Genomic DNA, 24,505 nt, shown 5'->3' with positions numbered 1-24,505 from the left:
GGTCACGTGCTGATATGCGCCTTATGGCAATAGCTTCAAAACTGAGCTATCCAGCGAAAAAAGAAAACCGTAACAACGAAGCAAAAAACAAGTAGGCATGTGTTTTGGTATTATTTTAGGTCTTATTTGGGTTTGCCAAACTATGCAATTAATTACTTACAAAACAATTCACCAGTACATATTTACAAATTCAGTATTTATCCACTGTTGCGGTTCGGTTGCCCATCATAATATGCCAGTTTTAGTTAATGTCATTGTGCATCAACAATCAAAACGCTTACTTGTTTTATGATGACTCGTTCAAGCTGGCGCTAACTGTCATTGCAAAAAATATAATACCTAATTAGCCATCACATTTAGAGAATTAGTAGTTTTGTAGGCTTAAGCTTTCTTGAGTGAACTACATTTATCATGCTTCATTTTTGTTAGTTAAAACACACAACATTTGCATGTTATCGTTTTTTTTTGACAGCTAGAGGGTTCCAGAACCACCCGTTACGTTAGTCAAACAATTATTTACATGCAATCAAAATTTAGATTTCATTTTCTTACTGTCAGTGTAATGTTTTTTTGTCATTCAGTCGTGTAATTGTGTTAATTGATTTTTTTCTTATAGTTTACATTTATGTTTATATCTATTTTTAAGTAAGGACCCCCACAAAGGTTTTCTTAGGGCCCCCAGACGTCTAGGATCCACACTGGACTCAGGCCATATGATTTTTAATGCAGTGGGCAACCACCCATAACACTGTTCGCAAGCAAATAGTGGTACAGAAAAAGTCTAAGTTGCAAAAATCATGAGTATAGCAAAAATAATTGAATGTGTATTCATGTGTAGCGTAAAAATCTCCCAATAACAAATATTAAGAATCAAAACATAGCAGCACATAGCGATTATTTTATAAATGTTCATGATCTAATTGTGTGCATGCGAGCGAGGGGTGTTTTGGTAAAAGGATATCATTAATCATTGCTCTAATCAGATGACATGAGGCCATGAACTACTAAATGTGCTCTCCTCATTATGATAATCAGACAAAGCGAGCAAGGGCTTGCAATCTCTCCTCCATTTTGACACTTTCTCTTCTTGACAGGCTCCTGTCATTTCAACAAAAGAGACAGAACATCAAGACACCGTCGGTCGGTGAAGGTGGACATCTTCCAAATGAGGATAAAGATGAGCACTTAGCCAAGATACACACATTTAGTAGCTGTTTCCTGCACGGTTTGTCAACGTTTTATCTTTTTTTTTCTGAAAGCATTTCTGTTAATTCCACAGAATTTAAAAGCGCGCACATATAGAAAGAAAGATTTCAAGACCATTGGCATGGATCTAACTTCTGACATATGGCTCTCTTTAATCAGTCTGTCCGAACAATTCATGTAGCGATTCGGCCATTGTCCGAGAGAACTTTAACACGCTCACCGCTTTCTTTAATTGATGTGAGAGGGTAAAATTATAAATAGGCTGCGAGCTATTCTCTGTCAGTGGAAAATAAAGCCAGCGGCTGTTTACTGTCTGTGTGATGTATGAAGTTTGTGCGTTTGATTGTGTGTGATTATGCTCGGAGAGGATGACCTTTAGTGGAAGCCATATTGTATTCTAATGAGCAGGGAGGCAGCGTTGGGTTGTATGAAGAAAAGCTAAGCTCTATATCCACTCTCGCTCCATCCATCTACAGTCACAGATATGAGCCACAGAGAGACTTACAAACACTAGTGCTTTCCTTCAGCTCACCAACATCAAACTAGAGCAATTAGAGACCACATGCATTCCTGCGTCACCTGCATCGGAATAAAGCATTAACTTTATTGTCAAAAATGTCCTTTTTCTCAATGTTAGCATTATTCAGAACGGGTTGTGTGTGGTTTGGGGTTCGGAGCTTAGCCATTTTCAACTTAGATTAGGTTTTAGAAAACGAAATGTTTCCTTTAATGAACATTTTTGGAAGCATACATTTAGCAACATTTTCCTGTATAATACGCAAGTTATCACCTTCAGTTACCGATCCTCTATATGTGTATTTGCAATATGATTGCTTGCAGTCCTGTTTTATGTTATGATCCAATCCAAATAAACGTCATTAGCAATTTTTGTCATTCAGTCAGGATCTGTTCTTGCTTTTATTAAGGAAAAGGAGAAAATCCATTATGGAGCAGCTCAAGGGCAAAGGAATGAAACACAACAGGTTTGAGCAATCAGTAATGTGAAAATGAGCCTATGTCATGACATCAGCGGCCAGAAGCTTCTGTAGCTCTCACCTGCTCATTAGCCAAGCCAAAGGTGTTCATGAACCACCCACTCAGAGATCTACTGCTCTTTCAGACAGCATAATTAAGTAGTCCAATCAGAACCAGCATGAAATCATTTCTCTGCCATGTTGAACTTGCTAATGAACCAAAATATCTCATTAAATGTGAGTGCATTTTGTGGATTTGTGTCAATCATTATGTTGAGATAACAGCACTTTGACTTGAAGGGGCTCGGGAGAAAACGATATTTTTCATCACATAATCAGTCGGGAGTTCTTCTTCGAGCCATTGGCTTAACAAACATTATATTTAAAGGGAAAAAACACAGAGGGTTTGTAGATGTGGTTTAGTTTGAGGCTATAGAGGTTTCGTTTGGAGCTTGAAGTGGTGGTATTTGCATACAGTAGATGCCAATGAGGAGAGCAGCGCATGGAGAAAGCATTAATCTTGACAACATTAGGCTTATTTTACAGAACAAGACCATTAATCGTGCTGGCCATTAGTGGACTTCATACTGTCCTGCATTTTTTTTACGTCTGTTTTGTGCAGCAACATAAATATGAAATGTGCCTGATTTCCTCTTGATGTTGGTGTCTCCGTGTTTTTCTGTGGCATATATTGGAAAAACTGGGACAAAACAAAGATCATGTTCTTGACAGGGATGAGGAAGTTTGAAACTGTGACTTGTTAGTCTACTCGAGTCGTTTATCTATATATTTTTGAAAAGGTAGTTACACTATGAAGAAATATCATGTCAACTAAAAAAAGCAACAGCGTTTGTATCACATAGACATAAATGAAATCATTCATTCATGAGCGAACCAATTCCAGAAAGAACAGTCAAGGACAATGTGTTTAATACTTGACTATAAAGCTTCAATTGCAATGCAATATACTGTACAATAAGAAAAAACAATGACATTACACATTGTTTATATACCATTAATTTTTGAACAATTGCAATGCAACTGTCATGTAACTCATAATTATAAGTAATGGAGACACTGCTTTTAGTTAAAGTCCCCGTGAACCGGATGTTGCGATCGTTTTTACTTCCACATTTCCGAGTGAAAAGGAATTTCAAAGGAGAAAATTAGTGGGCGTGGCTTGCGTTTTTCACAGCGAATTGATTGGATGTGTAAAAACAGCTGTTGCATTGATTTTGAAATGAAACTGGCAGCAGACTGAGTGTTGAAGAGGAGGAGTCAACGGATGCTCCGGCCAAGCCGTCTAGTTTACATCATTTGAGATGGATCGTCATTTCAGGGCGGAAGTGCATTTTCAGATTTTAACTGATGATTATGATCGTACATGAATTTAAAAAAGAAAATGACCCACATTGATAAGCTATTTACTATAAACGCTGCAATATTTCATGGAAAAATACGCGTTGTCATTTTTTATTTCACTGGGACTTTAAAAGCACCTCAACAAAGGTTAAATTAAAATACAAAAAAATATTAAGCAATTGTTTTCACTGGAAACTTCCAGAGCTCTTGAACCTTCACTGTCAGGAAGACGGAAAAGATGGACAGACTACCAGAAAACCAAGCCTAAGAAAGAAAAAAATGGAGGTAAAGGGAATGAACACCAATTAGAGAGCCTCACCCACATGCTAACTCACAAAGATCTGATCTCCGCTAAAGGTCAGACTGAAATTTGAATGACAGGGCTAAAGTCTTTTACTCATAATTTTTGTGTTTGCAGTAGAATTCGAAGCGATTCACAGCCTTAGAGGCCTTAAGTGAGAGCAGCAATTAATTGTAATGAATAATCTGACAAATCTAGTTGACATATGGCGGCTAATTCCCAGCCTTTCTGTAGGGACCAGGCAGAGGATTAGATTAGCTTAAATGAAATCTGGGAACGGCGTGCCATCTGCGTGTTCCGCACACCCGCTTCAACGCGTTAACCAGGCTGTGTGAGGCCCCTCCGTGGTCCTCTCTCTCTCTCTCTCTCCCTTTTCTCCTCCTCTCTTCTTTCTCTTCTCCTCCTCTTTTTCTTTCTCTTCTCTCTCTCTTTCTTCCCCTCCTTCTCTCTCTCTCTCTCTCTCTCTCTCTCTCTCTCTCTCTGCTCTCTCTCTCTCTCTCTCTCTCTCTCTCTCTCTCTCTCTCTCTCTCTCTCTCTCTCTCTCTCTCTCTCTTTTAAATATTGAACCAGCTGTCTCCCATTCAGAGAAACCAATATAGCTAAAGCCAAGCCAAAAATCGAAGTTCAGGGGGCCACTAAACAAACAACAGAGAGGTAATGAGTGTTGTACAAACACATAAACAAACGTCTCTAGTCTCAACACCTGAGCAGAGAGAATCCACTCTTAAGTCACCAATATTACCGGTAAATGTCCCTGGAGTACATGCACTAGGAAGGCATTTTTTCATAATACTCTGACTGAAAGAAAAGAACTGTTTTATCTACATTAGATTGGTGGATTTTACTGAAGTGTGGTAGAAATGATTTATAAATTCATTTGTAATATCTACCCTGCTTTAGCCATAGAGAAGACCATGGCACTGTCCACTAAAAAAACGAATGAATGAATTGTGAAACATGAAGGGCTTAAAGCAAAACAGAGTTCATTTCTGCTTGTGATGGCCATATATGTGCTTAGTCAGGACCTGATATTTTATGAAGCGTCTGGCGTTTAAATTTGTAACATCGATTTCAGGCACTCTTTGTTTTAAGCGAACCTGCTGTAAGCCTGAACAATACACTTTAGACAAGAGAGGGGACTGTACCACTCCGATAAAGAGGAAGAAAGAAATGAACTCAGTTAAAAAAATGTGCAAACCTGCTAAAACCTACTTGATAATAGTGAAGGTTTTTAAAAAGGACCCAGAAAAAAACTATTACATAAATTAGTCCATTTAGAACTAAGACACTAAATATAACCAACTTTATGCTTACATGCAGATGTACTCATGATCACCATTCAAAGTAGCTTAGCGTTAAAATCTATCTCAAAAACAATTTATTTTTAAGTGTGTATGTGTGGGAGAAAGACAGAGATTATGTCCAAACAACGATGCAAAACTTTAATACTTTACATTATATTTAGTTTTAATATTATTAGTATTTATTACTAGTCATGGTATTAATATTAATATTAATAATAGTATTAATAATCAAACTATTAATATAAAATTCTCTTGTATTAACATACACTGAGACAGAAAGTATAGAAAATTAGAAAAACACAATGTTCCTATTGATACTTCTATTGTTATTTTAATGTGTTACGTGCACAACTTGTTCGAGTGGCATGCAATTGCAAAAATAACCTTGTTCATTTCCAACATCATTTGCAGCGTACTTCCAGTGAACTGGGACATTCATTCCCTAAAAATTCCCGAAATGCATCAGAAAAACCATCAATGCTCCCTATGTTCACATGACTATTTTGAAGCTGTTTAGCTGAGATTACATGAGCCAACTCATTTTACATTACATTTTACATTTATGCAGTTGGCAGACGCTTTTATCCAAACCGACTTACAGTGCATTTAGTTTATACATGTCTTTTGTCAGTATTTGTGTTCCCTCTAATTAAACTGAAAACTCAATAAATATCCTGGACGCAATAGAACTTTTGAAAAGACGTATAATATATAGATGCATATTTTATGTATAAACACGCATTACTAGCCATATAGAGAACAAAGTCTAGTTAGCATTTAATTTACGATTTACCAATTGTTGCATGTATAACAGAATGATTGCAGTGTTTTTCATGATGTAATCAAGCTTCTCACAACACATGTGACACACAACTATGTACTATATACATTGATGCTGGAATTAGAGTATTTTTATTATTTTGTTTCTAATTTTCTATACTTTAGTCTCATACTTAGTGTATGCTGCAAAAATATCTCATTATTTTAATAATATAAGAATTTGATAATAATAATTTGACTAAATCAAATATATTAATACTATGAATTATAATATTAACTAGTAACTCGCTATATGAGCAGTCTAGTTATTGCATCCTTATTTTTTACCATCACTCAAGGATGATTATGCCGTATGTTTCTGATTGAGTAATTATTTTTAAAGGTTTTATTTTTACTTGAATGAAGTTTTTAGCTTCTTTACCCCGCTTTCTTATACCAGAGATTGAGGATCTGACATTGCTAGTTCAAAAACTAGTCCAAGCCTCTATAAACGGCAAACATCACTTTTGGACTAGCAGCAGTGGACAACATTTCTGAATGTTTCTGAAGGAATGGAGTAACAAGGAGGCATGATGTGTATGAGAGAGGGACACCAAAAAAGGTACAACTGTGATAAAACTATATTTTCTCTCTATATGTCCTAGTATCTTTTCAACAGTTACCGTGCTGCTTTCCAAAAGTGTAAAGTGTCTGACTGCTCCTCTAGTGTTATGTACTCTTGCATGTCACTCATCCAATCAGATTCAAGGAATGGAACTAACTGTGTACATATAGTGCAGTTATTATAGCTATTTGACCTAGCAAATTTTTCAACTCTAGACAAAATACTGAATGAACATCAAACATAATAAACCTTAAACACAATTGTTGCATCCCAGTTTGCCTATTTATAGCCTGAAAGTATGTAATCATTTTGCAATAGAAAAGTATATCATTTGCATGAAAAGGAGTATGCATGTACCGGGAAATTTGAACACATCACTGATTTTTAACTTAGAAGCGCATTGTGATTGCATCAAAATAAAGATCGTCTTTGTATTTAAGCTTTTCTTCATTCATTATTTTGAATACTTTTGATTGTATAATTTAATGTACTCATTCAGTGAAGCATCATTCAACTTTTCCCTCTTCCAATGAGAAAATATCAGTCGTTAGAGTGTGCATGGATCTGCACTTCTAAAATCAACACGAAATGTGTTAATACTAACACATCCTTTTTCAGAGTGTTCGAATACTATTTAGGATGGATAGTATGTGAATTGGGATGCAGTGCAGTAAACACTCAGTAAAGAGAAATCAGATAACTGATCTGTTTAAAGCTGGTTTGGGCTGCTTCTGTAAATAAAGAAATGAAGTTAAAATACTTAAAACTCATATTTGAACGAGTCAAACTCTACAAGCGGGTTTGTATTCTGCTACGCAGAGGACACCGGCGGTTATCTGAGAATCGTGCAGCTCTAGCAGCCATAATTGCCAAGGAACAAGTCTTAATTTAAACCTAGGGCTAATTATCATGCAAGGCATACCCACCCAGAATGTTTGCATAACTATCACAAGCGTTTTCATAAATGATGCTTTAATTAGTCTTAATTAGAATTTGTTTAAGTCAGCAGGGAATGCAGGTCCCCGTGAAATGATGTATGTAATAAGCACGCTCCCCACCTCTCTCTCTCTCTCTCTCTCTCTCTCGCTCCTCTCTCTCTCTCTCTCTCCTCTCTCTCTCTCTCTCTCTCTCTCTCTCTCTCTCTCTCTCTCTCCTCTCTCTCTCTCTCTCTCTCTCTCTCTCTCCCATTTACTCAGGGAATAGGTCTGACAAAATCACATCACATTAAATTGATTCAGTCAGAATTAAAATTCTTATGGTATTAATTAAATGGGGAGGATCTCATTAGCGAGCAGCACGGTGAGAGAACGACTCACACAGATGTGACTGTGTCAGAGCCACACACACCCTCACCATTAGAAAGAGAGAGAGAGAGCGTGAGAGAGAGACATACAGCAGATGGGGACAAAGACATGAAGACACTGTGTAACAGACTAACAGGAGGAATGAAAATAAAATTGACAAAAACATTTTAAATAAGATCAAGTGTGAGTGCATGCGTGTGCGTGTGTGAGAGAGAACGAAGAAAGGAGACTGGATAATAATATTAGTCATATTATGTATGTATGGGTTTATTTTGGGTGATTTTGATCTGTTTGGCTGCTGTAATTCAATAAGGAGAGAACTAATGAAAACAGTTGTGTTTAAGAATGCAAACAAGAACCTGTATTTTTTTCAGTTGCACATCCACCCCGGCTAGTATGGGTTTCTAAAATGATCAGTCACTTAACTGCCGCAATTGAGATCTGAGATCTAATTAATCATACATCATTAGACATTAATAAATCATTTTACACGTAACTTTTTTTTAATTGTGGAAAACCTGTATCTGTATTGAGAATAATAAAAGTAATGTATACAGTGTGACAAGAGAATATTAAGTTTTCAACTAGAGAAATTAACTTGTTAACCTGGTATTGGTAGATGCGTTACTTCAAACAAAATCAAACTTAATGTAAATATCTTTGTGTGTGTAAACATTTCTTTAAAAATGTTATGGGGGATGAGAATATCAGCACTTCTCATTTCCACTATTTCTTCCTTTTTATTATACTGTACATGAATATACTGTCAATATTTTTTGTCATTTTTTGGTAGAACATCCAATTATTTTTCCAGAATATTTTCATTTTACTGTTTAAATTACAACATATAATGCACACACAAATCGGGCCGTGTTACGGTAATGAATATTTTAGCAAAAATGCAATGAAACACAAAAATAATTCAATTCTATGTTAAAAGTAGGCAAGGTTTTGTGCAAGGTAGAGGTTGATCAGTTTCCAAATTATGTGTTTTACAGTAAAAATCTTTTCTGTCATAATGTTCCAGAGGTTTCGCAATAATGTATATTACAATAAATTAAAAAGAAATGAAAATTGTTCACAAAAAGAGAACAATATTGGCGGTTATGCATATAGTACTGCACCATATAGGGTAATACTTGTCTACTTTTCCCAGTTGGCTTTGTTTAACACATTACATCGCTCCACAGATCAGATAAACGCATATCCTTATTCTCTCTGGCTGCAGTCAAATCAAATTAGCTGTAAGGAATAAGATCAGAAACTACTTAATGTGATATACTTTGTGCATTCTAGTAAAAAACACAATTGCACCAGTAATTAAATCTCCTGATATAATTCTTGTTATGTAGCTGTTGAAAGCATGCAGACATACAACATTTCTACACGTTGACAGCAGCTTGTTCTGAAATACGCTTGACATCAAATGTTTGATGTGTTTTCTGGCACATCCACAATTACTCAAAAAATCTGCATTCTGCTCTATGGAGCTGAAAATGAAAACATTACATACCTGAAACAAACAAATGAGCAATTTAATATATAAATATATAAATAAATAAATAAACAAAAAGCCTGAAATCATCTTTAGAAATATTGTATTTTGCAGTGTCAGTGATGAATGCTACAGGACCAAAAGCCCTCAGGTAGTTCTGCCGGAACCCTGCCTGTGCTGAAGTTACAACGCTTCATTTTATTAGAAGCACCCCTCTCTGTTAGTGCAGCCCTGCATAAATAGTTAGGGTAAATACACTATATCATTTCTCTTCACAGTTGAATAGCATTATGATTTCTATGCGGAGCCAGGTGAGGCAGGGTCAGCAGTGAAAATTAAGAGGCTGTCGGCAGCAGCTGCCGTCTCCCCTCTCTTTAACCATGCTTGGCTGCTTCGACCATCAAAAGCCGTTTGTACATGCGTCATAAAAAAAACATTGGCTGTGTGTTTAAAATGGTATTAAAATGCTGTTGACCCTTAAAATTAGAAAGGGAAACGTGCAGCTCCTTGCATCGCAATTACTTCATGTCTATCCAAAGTGCAGAGGGGAAAATAGAGGTGTGTATGGTTGAGAGGTGTTCAGAATTTATTGACATGCAGCGGAAATGTGCAATCACTCATTTATGACATCACCATATATAACACTGCACGACATGAATTTGAGATTTTTATGATTTTCAAGTCTATTCTGTGTCTTCTGAGTCCTTCTACATCCACACACATGCACATATATATATTTATGAATATATCAAACGTAACGTTTACATGACCTATATTTAGTATATGAAGAGTTTGGTTCCAAAATGAGATAACTCATGTTTTAAAACCAATTAATATCAATCAAACTGCAGTTGGTTTGTTTTGATTCAAGCCATAATAACTAAGAGATACAGCTAACTAACACAGTTAATTAGCTGCACTTAACTAAAACAGTTTAAAAAACAGTTATCTCATTTTGGAACCAAACTCTTCATATATATATATATAGTCTGTCCCACAAATGATTGAACTTGTCCCATTGATGCATGGTTTAACTTTGCTTTAACTTGCACGAGCAATTTTTTTTTGCTTTTATTGCACGTTATGTCCAAAACACACCCATGACACATTAAGAGAATAGGTACAACCCTTTTGGACCATGCGGCTGGCGTTTTTTCCATCGTTAAGCTAGCAAAAGTGGATGCGGACAAGCCCTAAGTACATCTGCGCCAGCGCTTAGATCGTTAAAGCAAGGGCCCCATTTTAATAGTCTTAATCTGTTCACTTGTACGTACAGTTGCACTACTTAACATTTTACAAGTTTGAGATAAATAATGTTTATATTTATTATAAAAAATACTGAAAATGTATTTCAACTAAATAGGTTTTATAGAATAAAGTGACGCATGTCATAAATGTATCAAGTTATACGGTTTTGCGTTACGTAAACAGTAATAATAGTATTGTCAATTCTGCCTTATCAGTTTAAGCCAGAGTGCAATAATGAAACAATCGGATTAAACAGAAGCGCATTACCAAAAATCTTAGAAATATCTAGTTATCGGTGTAGCTGAATCTTTATCACCAGAGTGAACAGCAGTAAACAGAGGCTTGCAAAAGTGAAAGTGAGCATACAGCTCAGACAAGCGGCATGGCAACAAAACACTACAACAGTGGCTTATTGTCTTCTCCATAGCAGCTCAACAGGGTCTCACCCACCATGATCCTGGGGGCAGAGATAATGAAATTGAGGAGTTTGTGATGTCACTAACCCAGGAAGAAGCTGGCTGTAGTTCCTACAAGCAGTTTGTTGTTGTATTTATATATATATATATATATATATATAGGCATTTATTTATATATTTCTGTTAAAAAGAATATCTCCCTTTACAGTGAACTTTGAGTGCCGTCTCATCTTTTTTGCTAAAAGAGATATCATTACAGTCTAGTACAGACCAAATAAAGTTGAAAAAAGTGAAAATGTAAAAGAGGACCCCTTTAAGTTTACACATCATGGATTTCGCTGTATATGCACTGTTGTTGTTGTTTCTGTTATGTAAAAGCTGTTTTGCACAAAATTGAACTGTGTATTATTATTATTATTATTATTATTATTAGCATTAGCATTAGCATTTCATCAACTGAAAAGGTCATATCGTGGCATATCGATCTTCTATTGGTCACACCAAGCTGGACCAAACTTGGCCCGCTTTTTCATGTACATGAATGGAACTTAATGAAATGAAAAGTCTATTGTGAACGTTGTATAACATGGAATTCATTGTAGCTTGCTGCATATTTTGATTTTACATTAATTTATGAATTGCTTTTATCCAAAGAGTTCATATAGGCCTACATGTCTTTTGTCAGTATGTGTTTCCTGGAATCGAATCCAAGATCTTTGCATTTCAAGCTCTACTTGTCTACAAGATTTCACAAAATTGAAAATGTGATATTGTTGTTGAATTGGTTCAAAAATGGCTTTGATGTTGAGGCAACAAATACTCTTGTTAAGTAATTAAACAAGTCTAGATGAGACGGTAAAAACATGGCAAGTCGAATAAACTAAGTGAGAAACAGCAATTTTTGTCAACTAAAAGAACTAAACTGCTAATTCATTTTTACAGTGCAGGATTAATGTTGTCTCGTGTCTCTAAACACCTCATGTTAATAGCTCACTCTGTGGATATAAGAAGACCTCTTAGATGAAGAGCCATATTTCTAATGTTTGAACAATGAGTTTGAGCAAGCGTAATGGATTTCATGATTAAGTTTATGTAAAATAGGGGCAAAACAGTTGAAATGGTTGTTACTCAAAATGGGTTAGAGGTCTTTTGTGATAAGTGTAAAATGTCAAATGATTCAGAGTGTAAATTGCATAGATAATCATATACATAATCACAACTAACAAAATAAAAGTAGTTTGTTGCTGAAATCATCGTGCCTGAAACTATCAAAACTCACGAGCCATTTTAAAAATGGCATTTTGATTAATACCGTCATAACTTCTTTGTTGGGCTGGCACTGCTGCCTGCTGGATTAAGAAAGCGTATTTCGTATATCTTGATATTAGATTGTAAAACGTGGTTTAGCACAAAAATAATACTGTTCATAACCTGCCAGATATGTCATAAAAATTAGTTCTATGGGAAACATTTTTTTTCCATACAGTAACTTGTGTCTGAGAGTGACACTGCCCTGATAAACCTATCACAGGACATGTTTCGTTGAACCCACCATGACTGCTACTGCCATCCACTTCCATAGTCTTCTCTAGTGTGCCCACAGCTGGCGGCTGCCCTGTGGGAGGGCTGGGATATTGCTGGGTTAATTTCCTGATGAATGTCCCACCTCTCTATTCGGATTTCCCCAAATGGCCAATTAAAGAATAGCAACTGGCACAGAGTTGCTCAGCAGCAGGTTGCCGTGGGCAGCAAAGCTCGAGGCAGTGGCAGAAGGTGTGTGCTTCACTTTTAGCCACTAAACAGTATGTGTATGTGAACATGTGAGTGATGAGGGCATGTCGATGCTTCAAAAAAATAATTAAAAAATCAATTTACTGTCGCTATAAATTTAGGTTATGCACATTCAAATAATTCAAATAATACTCTTTAGAAACCTTCTATATATTAATATTAACATTATTCCATTTATGTCTATGTGAAAAGTCAACATCCTTGCAAATACACAAAAGATGTGAACTTTTGTCATGGTTGCTTTGTAGTGCGTGAAATTATGTCAGTTATCTGACCTATTACATTTAATACTACTTTTTATTATTCACTATTCATTATATCACTATTTTTATTTGCTACTAATATAGTTCAAAATATTAAATATTTGTAAAAAAATGAATATGTAAAATATGAATACAAAATGTGAAATAAAGACCATAAAATACTAATAGATTCTAAATGTTTTATGTGTATAACTGGACTATCTGACAAAGTTGAGGGCCGTTCACATTATAACGATAACTATAACTATGAAAAAATAACGTTTAAAAAATCGTTCTTCATTTAAGAGAATAGTGGGTTCACATCATAACAATAAAAATAAAGAGAACGATATCATTGGGTCTTTCACTTTAGGGTCGTTCACATTATAATGATAACTATAACGTTAACTGTAACTATATTTGCATCCGCACCTGCGGACGATAACGTTGTTTTTTTTACTCGTGCCCTGCATTGTTCTCCATCACTAAAATGAATGTACTGTACGAGACCTGCTGCTATTGCTCTCGCTTCTATTCTTGAACGTCTTTTCTCCAAAATTGGACAGCAAAGGCTGGATGCTCTCTCTGAAGGCGCGCTCGTGTCCGGGGTGTAAAGCATATACATGTTGCCAGTTTACTCAGGCTTATAAGCATCACATCAGTACATAATATCCCGCCATATACACACCGCTTTCCGACCAAGTCTTATATTCTGAAATAAAACCCACGTCGCACTCATCAATAGCCAAACATTAGTGATCCACCAGAGACTGTTTAATTTTATCGTTGATCATAAACGTTCTCTGCATCTTTATCGTTATAGTTGTGATGTCAACCCCGGTTGGTCCAGGTAGCAAGAACTAATTTAAGTTGTGCCCTTTGTGTGTGAACGAGAAGATAAATACAACCATGTTCTTCCCGTTATGCTCTACCATATGGTGCGGGATATATCAGGTTTCTTTGGACTGTTCCACCTGTTCGGAGGTGAGTCTTGTGATGTAGTCAGCTTTCTGTAATCTGGTTATCTCTTCCTGGTATGCTGCTGCTTGGTTAGGTTTCCTTTCCAGACGTTTTTCAATTCCCCTTAGTTGTGCCTGAAGGCATGGCATATTCTTAGACCACAGTAATGGAGTTGTGTAGACTACTCTTACTGTTTTCACTTGGAGAAGCTGGATGGACTCCTGGTCCTGCCGTGACCTGGTTAGCATCTTTTCTCACTCTGATATGGGAGAATGTCCATTTTCCATAGTTTCTCCACATCAGCATACAGCTTGTCAATGGGTCGCAGACTGTTGTGGGGAAAGTCTGGTGGTAATCCCTTGGTCTGGTCCATCCTAAGCATGTTTTCACAGCAGCAAGGCCGCCAGGTGGGCCAAGTCTGACTGGTTCTATGGGGGTTATGAGGTGAGGGCAGTCCGAGGCACTGTTTTCATCTTGTGAAGATGCTGAAGCGGCAGTCCTGCGAGGTGCTTGTACCTTGTGTGTGTTCTACTAGACCCAGACTATTAGCTGTAAAAGCACTCCGTATCCTGAACACCTTACGAGCATTCTCTATTGAAGACACCATAAAGGTTTCAGCCGCCCTGTGAATGGTCTGAGTCTTTTGCCTGACTGTGCGCAGTGCTTAGTCCTCTGGACTTCCCTTTAGGTTGAGCTTCTGAACTGCATCATGAAGGCTAGCCCATCGTCAAGAACGCCAGCACTTTTGGGTTTTAATCCAAGTCACCTTCTGTTCTTTGGTGAGTAGCTTCAAGTTCTCGCAGCTGTTCAGAGAATGTCTGTTGGTAACTTAGCACTCATGTGTTCCCTATTAGCAATGGCTGGTCTCTGTTGATCAGCTGGTAATACTGGAGTGGTCATTGATTTCTCTGTGCCAAGGAAAATGGTGGTGAGTTTGCTTAGAATCTCTTCTTATTTCCTTTCTCTGCACTGATGAAGCTTGTTTGGATTAATCAGTGTGGGCCTCGTGAACTTGTACTCAAGCCATTCTTCAATTCCAGTAATGTAGGAATAGTAACCCCAAGAGGATGTGTATACCTCTTAAACCTTAGACCTGAGATCATGAGGCAGTTTACTCATAAGTCTGGAAACTAGATGTGACCCACACTCCAGCTCAGTCTTTGCTTTTTGGTCTAACTGGTCCAGCATATTGACCAGTGAGTGTGCATGGAGTGCAAACAGACGAAAGGCTTTCACATCTCCCCGGTGAATATTTGGTCCATCCATCAGATCCGCAATATGCTGTAAGGCTAGGTTTGCCATACATTTTGTTGAGTGCTCTAAATCTAAGTCTGTTGTGTTTTATATGGTTTGGTTTGGTTTGGTTTGGTTTAGGGTTGGGTTGGGTTGTGTTGGGTTGGGTTGGGTTAAAATATCAAGGTCAAAATATCTTTGAAACCATCAAAGTTTATGATGATGATGCTCAAGATGCATATACAAGCTATCCCTGTTCCGTTGCGCTTTTCCATGTTTTACACTGCAGATTTACTCTGTTTTGGGTCCTAACTGAGTGGTGGCCGTGGTGCTTATATTTAACATTTATCAGTAAAACAATGCCTCGTCTCATGCCAAAAACAAGATCATCTGTGGAGACATTTTTAAAGCACTGGGACAATGTTGTCTACTTCACAGACTTCTCCACTTCACAATGGAAAAATTGCATGCATGCCATCATTCCTTCTATAAGAACAACAGCTAGTTAATTGTGTTCATTTAATTTAAGTAAACTCAAACAGTCCAATCACATTTACAATGTTATGGCTGGCCGTAATTCAAATGAGATGGGACCATATAAGAAAGGTAAACACGATGCTGAGAAATCATGGAACACACACATACCATGATGCACCTCTGCTAAACAGGGGTCAGTGAACTCTTGTGTTAAATACTACAACCGGCGCCCATGCGTCTGATCATGTTCTCATGAAATCCAGCTTTAAAGTTCTCTCTACGGTCAAAGACTGATGGAAAAACAGAGAGAGGCAGACACCAGGTCGGTATGATGGTATAGTTGTTCAGATCTGAGAGACGATTACAAACAAAGAAGGATGTTGTGCAATATCCGACCCTGGCTCTGCTGGAGTAGCCCGAACAGAATCAAAGCAAACAAAGACTTGTTCAGCTCTGCACCTTCACAGAAGAAAAGATGCCATGCACACGACCTGCTTCCTTTCATATCCACCCTTATAAAGATCCCTCAAATGAAAAACAGGAGGAAACATGGAGGGGAGGCGCAGGACACGCTGAGCCTTTATAGTCGGGTCGCAGCTAGGAGCACCGTGATAAGGTCACTCTAGAATCCAAATTTACACCCTGTAATTGGCGAGCAAGTGCGCCTGATTGCATTCTAGAGCTGAGTGATGCTTTAATGGCCTCTGGCCCGAGAAAAATTGTGACCGATTCATGAAATAAGAATACAACGTCACAACAATAAGGGATTGTTCTAAGAAGAAAAGAAAGCAAAGAGGTTTCTTGCATCGGATTTTTTAATTAAAAATTGTGAGTGTTAATTAAATGTACTGTGATGTCAGACTGCAACATAAAAGACCAACAGCGCACTACAAGGTGAGAAAGAAAAAACTGAGAGAAAGAAATTGAAAAAGAGAGAGCTTTAACTTGGTGTAATTTGATCAATTGGCCATGAAGAGAGAAGGTTTATTTGGGGTAGGCTGCAGCTTCCATTTAAAGTGCGAGTTGAGTTAAGTGGAGTTTGATTGCGCGTTTGGACTGTCACGGGCAGCGTTGTATCCCTCCTCACTCTCCTAATTAGAATCGTATTCTTTCTAATTAGAGGTCCGCAGCTTTGCTTTATTTATCTAAAGGAATTTCAACCGCATGTGAGGATCACACATAATGTGCGTCATAAATAGTGTTTATGGGTAACATGGCTGTCACCATCAAACCATTAAAACTAATGAATGAGAATCCAGACAATTCACCTGAGTGCACTAGGCCTCTTCTCTGCAAGAATCCATTATCCTAAAGAGGGTTTTGGGGTGTGATGGTAAAAAATAGAGGGCCTCAAAAGTGCCGGAAATGTAAACCTTTTGTTACAACTCTTTCTGAGTCAGTTCACCTGGTGGGCATCTTCACAACACCCCCAGGTGGTTATCTTCAGTGATACAACTATAGATCTTGTGTATTTCCGTGCGGAAAGAATGTAACTGCTTTGAAAACTGTTAAGTTATTTAATCTCACAACAAAATTGATCTTAAACGGCTTTTAGACCAAAATGAAATTACTTTCAGCATTCAATTTATTATGATAAGGGTTCTCTGATATTTCTGAAGGTCATATACACTAAAAGATGCATTGGGTCAAAAAGGCACAAACCCAACCGCTGGGTTGTAAATTCACCGGTGTCCACAAATGTTTAGCTGTTTTAACCCATTGTTAGGTTAAATCTAATAATTGTCTAGGTTAATTTAACCAATTCTCCCTTTTTGACCCAAGACTGGGTTAAAAATAACCCAGCATTTTGAAGAGTAGATTCTTGTGGTTGATTATCCAAAAGAAGCACTTCCACCATACAGTATAGAATTTTAAATATTCTTGGAAAGACGATGAGATATGCTGCACTCTTTCATCCAGTGATGATTTCTATTCTCTCTAAATCGCAGCCTTCCCAACCATATCCCCTCTGACCCTCCCGGTGTCTGTCGGCGAGCCGCAGCCTCTCTGGGTTGCTGATCTGTGATCAGTGTGTGTTTGAAGAATGACTACTGTCGTTCGCCCACATACTCCTCCACGCTGTCTGAGTGGATGTAGACATATTCCATTCACTGATCCATAGCCCAGAATAAACAGCAGCTGAACTGCAGCCCTCCAAATCAGCCCAGTAGGAGAAATTTTAAAAGGTTGGCTGGTAGACTCTGACTCCTGTAGACCTGTGGTGTAACCCGCTGTGAAGGTGTCCCACCATTAATGCTTGGCTCTTCTGACAGCACTGATATTTGGTGACAGAGTGCGCAAAGTGTACCAGGATGCTGAGAGGACATTTATTATCACATTAGAAGTCATGGATGACAGGCAAAAACATACAAATCACTGAGCGTGAATCAACTCCAACCAAACAGCGAAACCATTCATTATTTTTGTAGGACCGTCAGTGTTCACAGGTTAAATATACATTGTATAAAACAATTACAGCAAATCAGAACTTCAAGTTTTGTGTAACGTTTATGTTTTAATGTAAAGATAAAATATAAGCACGTAAAGAAACCAGCAAATTTTAAAGGTTATTTTCTTTCTACATAAATAAATAAATCCCTGCAAGTATCCAAGTATCAGTGACTTCCAATAACAAGTAGCAAATCGTGGTTTACTGCGGTGAAAAAGCTATTTTTTAAAAGGGCCACCCTTTTGTTACACTCTGCATCAATGTATTCTTTTAGTGGAAAATATGTTTTTGCCAATTCCATGGGGTCCTTGACAATCTGTTTAAGATTAAGTGTGTTTCATAAACATAATCGAAGAATTAGAATAGACTAAAATCTCTGTATTTGTCTTAGAAGTGAACAGACAAATAAAAAAAAGTACACTTAATTCCAAATGATGCTATACCGAAAATGTTTTATCTGAACTTCTTGAGTCCTCTATTCTGTCCAGCTGAAGCTGCAGTAATGTAGAGTTTTTCTGTACAGACACTGCAGTGGGGACACTGTTAAAACGACAGAGGCAGGCAGGGATGTAATTAAGGCGGCTGACACTTTTATTCTGGGTAATAGGAGACGAGAGCCTAGTCTATTCCCTAACGCACTACCCACCCGCCTCAAAGCGCATTTTAATACCCGCACATACAAGCACCTAAATGCCACTCTTATGGCCCACATGGAGAGGTAATATTGATGTGTAAATAGGATAAATACCAACATCCAAGGGTTTAAGAGACGTAGTAAATAAACATTAACTAATACACAACAGGCATGCACACTGCAATGGTCTGTCTGAGATAGAGAAGAAGTGTTTGAGCGATACAAAGGTAAATTCATGTCTGCATCTAAGAAACAGATATGGGGCTGTCCTTTAATATAATATAATATAATATAATATAATATAATATAATATAATATAATATAATATAATATAATATAATAAAGTTTATTAGTAACAGTAACAATTCATTGTGCTAACGTTTTTTAATTTTAGAAGTTTAATACTTTAAATTCAATTGGAACATTAAAGTCTGGAATATTACGAAACAATGTTGCATCAGATAAACTGGCCATCAGATAAATCTTGATGTATAATTCCGATGTTAATTAATGATGAACGCAGGCACCAGGCCCTCCTTCCACCAGCCAGCTCTTCCAGTTTTATCTGCAATAAATAATCTGCCATCACTGAGCTCTGGCACGGCATAATGGCAAGTGAAATATGCCAGTATGATAGAATCAATAAATCTAGATTTTCCTATGGTTCCCTCAGGCTAGAACAATATGTAACTATAGCAGTCTTTGTCAGGTGGAGCTATCACTGAACTATCATAAAATCTAAATGGGTGCTAATTAGCCAAGCCTTCCCTTTCTGACTCGATATTTCTATTGACATTTTAGTGTGCTCCTTCTTCACTAGAACACCATAACTCATGAGCAAAAGAGAATGGAGGGAAGATTTCTACTTGTATAAAAGTGGCCATGCACACTTGGTACTTTGCTCAAGAATGCAAATTGTATTATCAAATGATGTGTCTTGTACTTGCGTTCATATGGCAACTCCGTTTACAGCATGGTTTGCGCATCCACTTGCATTTTCCCAGGGGAATATTATATTGCTCATCATTTTTCAATGCTCAGCCGACTTAATGAAGGTTTATCGTCTCAAATGCTTTTATTAAAAATAAATAAATAGTAAAAAGAAACAAACGGGTGATTGTTGACAAAGTGAGGAAGCAAAGATCATCTTCAGATCATTTTGAAGCATTTGCAATTTGGAAGCGGTTGAATACAGTACATTAAAATCGTATACTATTTTTCCCAGAAAACCTATGATATTTTTGCTTGCTAGCCAAACAGATATTCGTTTAACATTTTGATTTGGTTATAAATGTTCTGTTGGTTGTATTCTTTTTGTTAAAAATCTGAAACGGGACGTTGCTCTGGCCGAGTGCTGGACCAGCATTGTTAACGTTTTCCGAAGTGGTCTATGAAACATAATAATAATAATAATAATATACAGTATATCAATAATATATTTTATCAATAAGCAGGTTTAGTGACAACACAGTTTTATAACAAAATGTTTACTTCATTTTTTACTGCATTAGAATCGGAATTGATAAGAATCAATAAGAAAAGTAACGTACCAGGTAATGGGAAGTGTAATTAAAACAGCGTAATTAATTTTAACCGTGCCTTCCAGTAATGTTTCTGAAAGAAGTCCATTATTCATTATTAAAAATACTGTAAAAACTGTAATATTATTACCATTGACTTGGCTTATAAATGATCTTCTGTTAGCATCCGATCGCAGCACCATCTCTCTTTTAGTGCTACCAGACCTTAGTGCAGCTTTTGGCACTATAGATCATGCCATTCTAATAGATAGATTAGAACAGTGGTTGGGAACCATTCAAAGTAACAGTTTTCTATGTGATTGTATTTTAAAATGTAGTGTTGTGATTTGTGAGTTAGTAAATACATTAAGAATGTTACAAACGATTTCTATTGAAAATAAATGTAGTTCTGTTCTTTTTATTAATGAAAGAATTTTACTGTGAAATGTGTGTGTGTGTTCGCGTATGTGTGTGTATGTAAAGAGAGAGCTTGTTGAACATATGCTGGAAGAGCAGCTAAGCTGCTTGGCTCAGAGTCAAGCATTTCCACCAACGGCAGACTTACGCTACCTGACTGAGAGCGGAGCTCTATTCCCCTGGCAAGGAGGCCACAAATGGAGAAATATTATTGAAATTATTATCTGCATAGAGACTCAGATTTGGGCTGACATTTCAGCAACAGCACTGGGTAATCCGAGGGGTTGTGCAGGAGGAGACGGGGAGGGGGTTTGATGCTAAGCCCAGTGCTGATGATTAATGAAGCTGGAGCAACTCACAGACCCGACACACCTCCACCCAGACCCAGGGGCTAACACACATATGAGAGCAGAAGAGAGAAAGTGAGATGATGGGTGACAAACAGTCAGCAGAATGAAGAGAGATCCAGACAAAAGGGAAATAAGTCAAAATTAGTAGAAATCTTCATGGCCGTCTGATGCATATTGCATATTTTTTGTTGATCAGGCAAGATCTGATCAGAGTTTAGTTCAAGCAACAACATAGATCCTTTGGAAGAAATTATGAAAATAATTACTCTTTATTACTTTTAGAAGGGCAGACGTTGTGATGACAGAATTTTGTACATTCTGTACAAAATGTTGAATGAAGTCTATACATATTTGCTGCTATTCGTCTGCTGTGATGTTGGAAGAGAGTACGTAAGGCCACGTTCTCACAGTTTATCATTTATTCAATTCATGTGTTGAACTAATGAGGTGAAACTGACATTGTTCTTGTGTATTGCTAAGAGCTTAAGATCAAGTTATGTTAACGCCCCGTTCACACCGGCAGCAACTGGCAGCGTCAGAGCGACATGATCACATTCATTTCGATGGTTGCTTAGGGACATCCTGCGACAGGAAGTGGGCGTGTCTAGCGACGCGACAAAGAATTGCTCAATTTAATGCCAATGATTAGCGACTTTCTAGCGACTACCAAATAGTGGTCACACTAGACTTTTTGCTCTATTGATCTCTATTCATGCGAATGCCGCAGACCGGAAACGCAAGCTTCTGCGGAAAAGTTTCGCCTTTCGCTGCGTTCCAAAGTTCAAGCTTGGTGAACTCTGTATCATGTGATGACGATGACAAATGGTAGATGGATACACCTTTTAAGTTGGAGGAAATGCTGATATTTTACAATCCAATTTTGTACAATACAGCTTCAAAACAACAAACAAAAATAAAACAAAATCCATGATAAATAAATAATAAATAAAAAATATCTTATGGTTTTTTTATCAACGTTTTTCTGGTTGCTATGGTTGCTACCCATACACGCAGGGCAATGCATAGAAATTTTGCATGCTGAAAGTCTAGTGTGACCATGCACGCGATAAAGCATTGGAGCTCATGTCATCAGTTGCTGCGTCCCAATTCGCATACTATCAGTTAATACAATCTACAGTTGAATTTAATAATCGACCAAATTTGTAACTGAATAATAAAAGTGCTTTTCATATGTACTATAACCAGTATTTAAAAAATAAAGTCAGAGAGATGTCGGTTTTGCATGTTGTCAATAAATACCAGCTGTGAAGTATCACAATGTGCTTAAGCAGTCAAGTCACAGGTAAATCAGTCATCAGTTTCCCAATGCGAAGTGAGCCAGGGTCCTTACCAGTGCCCAAACCCGTGTACACGATATATTGATTCACCACCTCGGGAGCTGAGCCAGAGTCGCTTGCGTTACATTTTACTTAACAGTGTTACATTTACACAAGCTTCTTTGCCATTTTAAATGCTTGAGTCCAAATAACACCATGACTACACCACATTCTGTCATGACACAACACAACAAAAGACAACAGAACCCTTTAGAACCCATTATAATTAACATTTTCTCCACAAAGAATGGTGCGACGCAACACGACAAACCCGTTAAGAACATGCAATTTTTTGTTTGGTCGCGCCTGGTGTAGACACGGTTTAACTGCTTCATTAAAATTCTTTTAGACTGCCGATTGTAGTCAATGACAGACAATGGAAAGTAATAACAGACAACTTGCGTAAAACGGAATAATGAGATCAATTGCATGTAATGATTTACACCATTGGATATGAAAATATTCTTTTCCCTTCAAGTTTTCTCTTTTTTTCTTCCATTAAGAGAGTGGCCCAAGCATGATTAATTGCGAGCTTACAGGTTTTCCAGCTTCAAGAGTAAATCAGCTGCTCTGAAGTGCTAACTTGCTAAAATCTAAACTAATTTTAGGCCCAAGATATTAAAATATAATCCATCTTCTTCTTCCACGGGGAGAGCTAATTAGAAAATGTGACTGGCATAAGGGAGAGGACTCAGAGGAGGAATAGGAACTGGGATTAGAGATATAGAGAGAGCAGCAAAGTCTCAATGTAATACCGCTGGATTTCTCCAAGCTGAGTGTATAAATCACCAATATTACACAGCCAGCACACAGCTGCACAGGAATTTGAATAATGGGACTCTGAATAGAAGACCAACACAATGCAACGCATGGACTGAAGTTTGTAATGGACTCGTACACTAATTTTATAATGATTTTACAGTATAGGAATAAAAAGCTGGTATAAAGTTATTATAAATTATTCCAAATATTTGGATCTATAAAACACCAGACAGCTGTTTGCAATAACAGTGAGATGGATTTAGCCAAATTTTCAGTGTCTTGGAAAACAAGCATCTGTTATCCATATTACAATAATATTCACATTGGGTTGTACAAGGAATTGTTTCATTTTATCGAATAAACGGCATTAGCCTGAGGCTGGGAGGACACTTAGCCATGATGAGACTTTTACTATCGCAGTGTCTCACGGTTTTGTGTTTTACCATACCTGCTCCATACTAAAATACAAAATGACAATTTTTTGTCGTAGTTTTGTTTAATTTGCAGTCTATGTCATTGTCTAATTCCCTTAATTTTTTAATGCAGTGTATTTGCATTAACAGTTTCATTCCATTTGCCAATTTTTTGTTAATTGCTATAATACATTTCTTGAAACCATCGTTCACTTTCTCAAAACCTTAAACACGAAACCAAATCTTCAACCTACATTTACAAAATCAAAATTCTTCTGGCAAAATCAAAATCTCCTCGAAACCATATCCTCTGTGTGCAAAACCAAACAATAATCACACAGACAGTGATCATATCAACTCTATACTAGATCATTCTACACACGCAGCATCCAGGGCATGTAGTTACAGAATATAAATGTTTATTGTAAACTTCTAAACACACTTTTTAAAATACTGTTAGAAATATTGTAATCAATAGTATAGCAGAATAGTAATCACAAGTTATTTCCGTGAATATATTGTATAGTGGAAATATTGAACATTTTAGGGTGGTTTCACACTTGGTTCAATTGCCTGTTCCAAACCCTATTTCAATTGCTCCCCCTGACCCCACTGGACTGCGTTCATATTAATATTTTATTTGGGTCCCAAACGCGTTTAGTTTGCGACATCAAGCCAGCAGCTGTTTACCCCATTGCTCAGTAACAACGGCACAGGACAAGGCGGCAAAATGCACAACATCGTGCTTCACGCTTGAACCGTTGGTTTTGTTTTCAAAGCTTCAGTACATAACAGCACTTACAGTACGCCTGTCTTACGAATGTATGCAAACGCTTGTAAGAAAGCTGAAGGCGAACAAAAACGATATATAACGTTCCAGCTCTCTGCTTGAAGCGCGTCAGTCACGCTCGTCAGGAGAGTGAGTG

The sequence above is a fragment of the Triplophysa rosa genome, linkage group LG6 (assembly GCF_024868665.1).
Source record: "Triplophysa rosa linkage group LG6, Trosa_1v2, whole genome shotgun sequence".
Classification (NCBI taxonomy): Eukaryota; Metazoa; Chordata; class Actinopteri; order Cypriniformes; family Nemacheilidae; genus Triplophysa; species Triplophysa rosa.
This window is presented reverse-complemented; position numbering follows the sequence as displayed.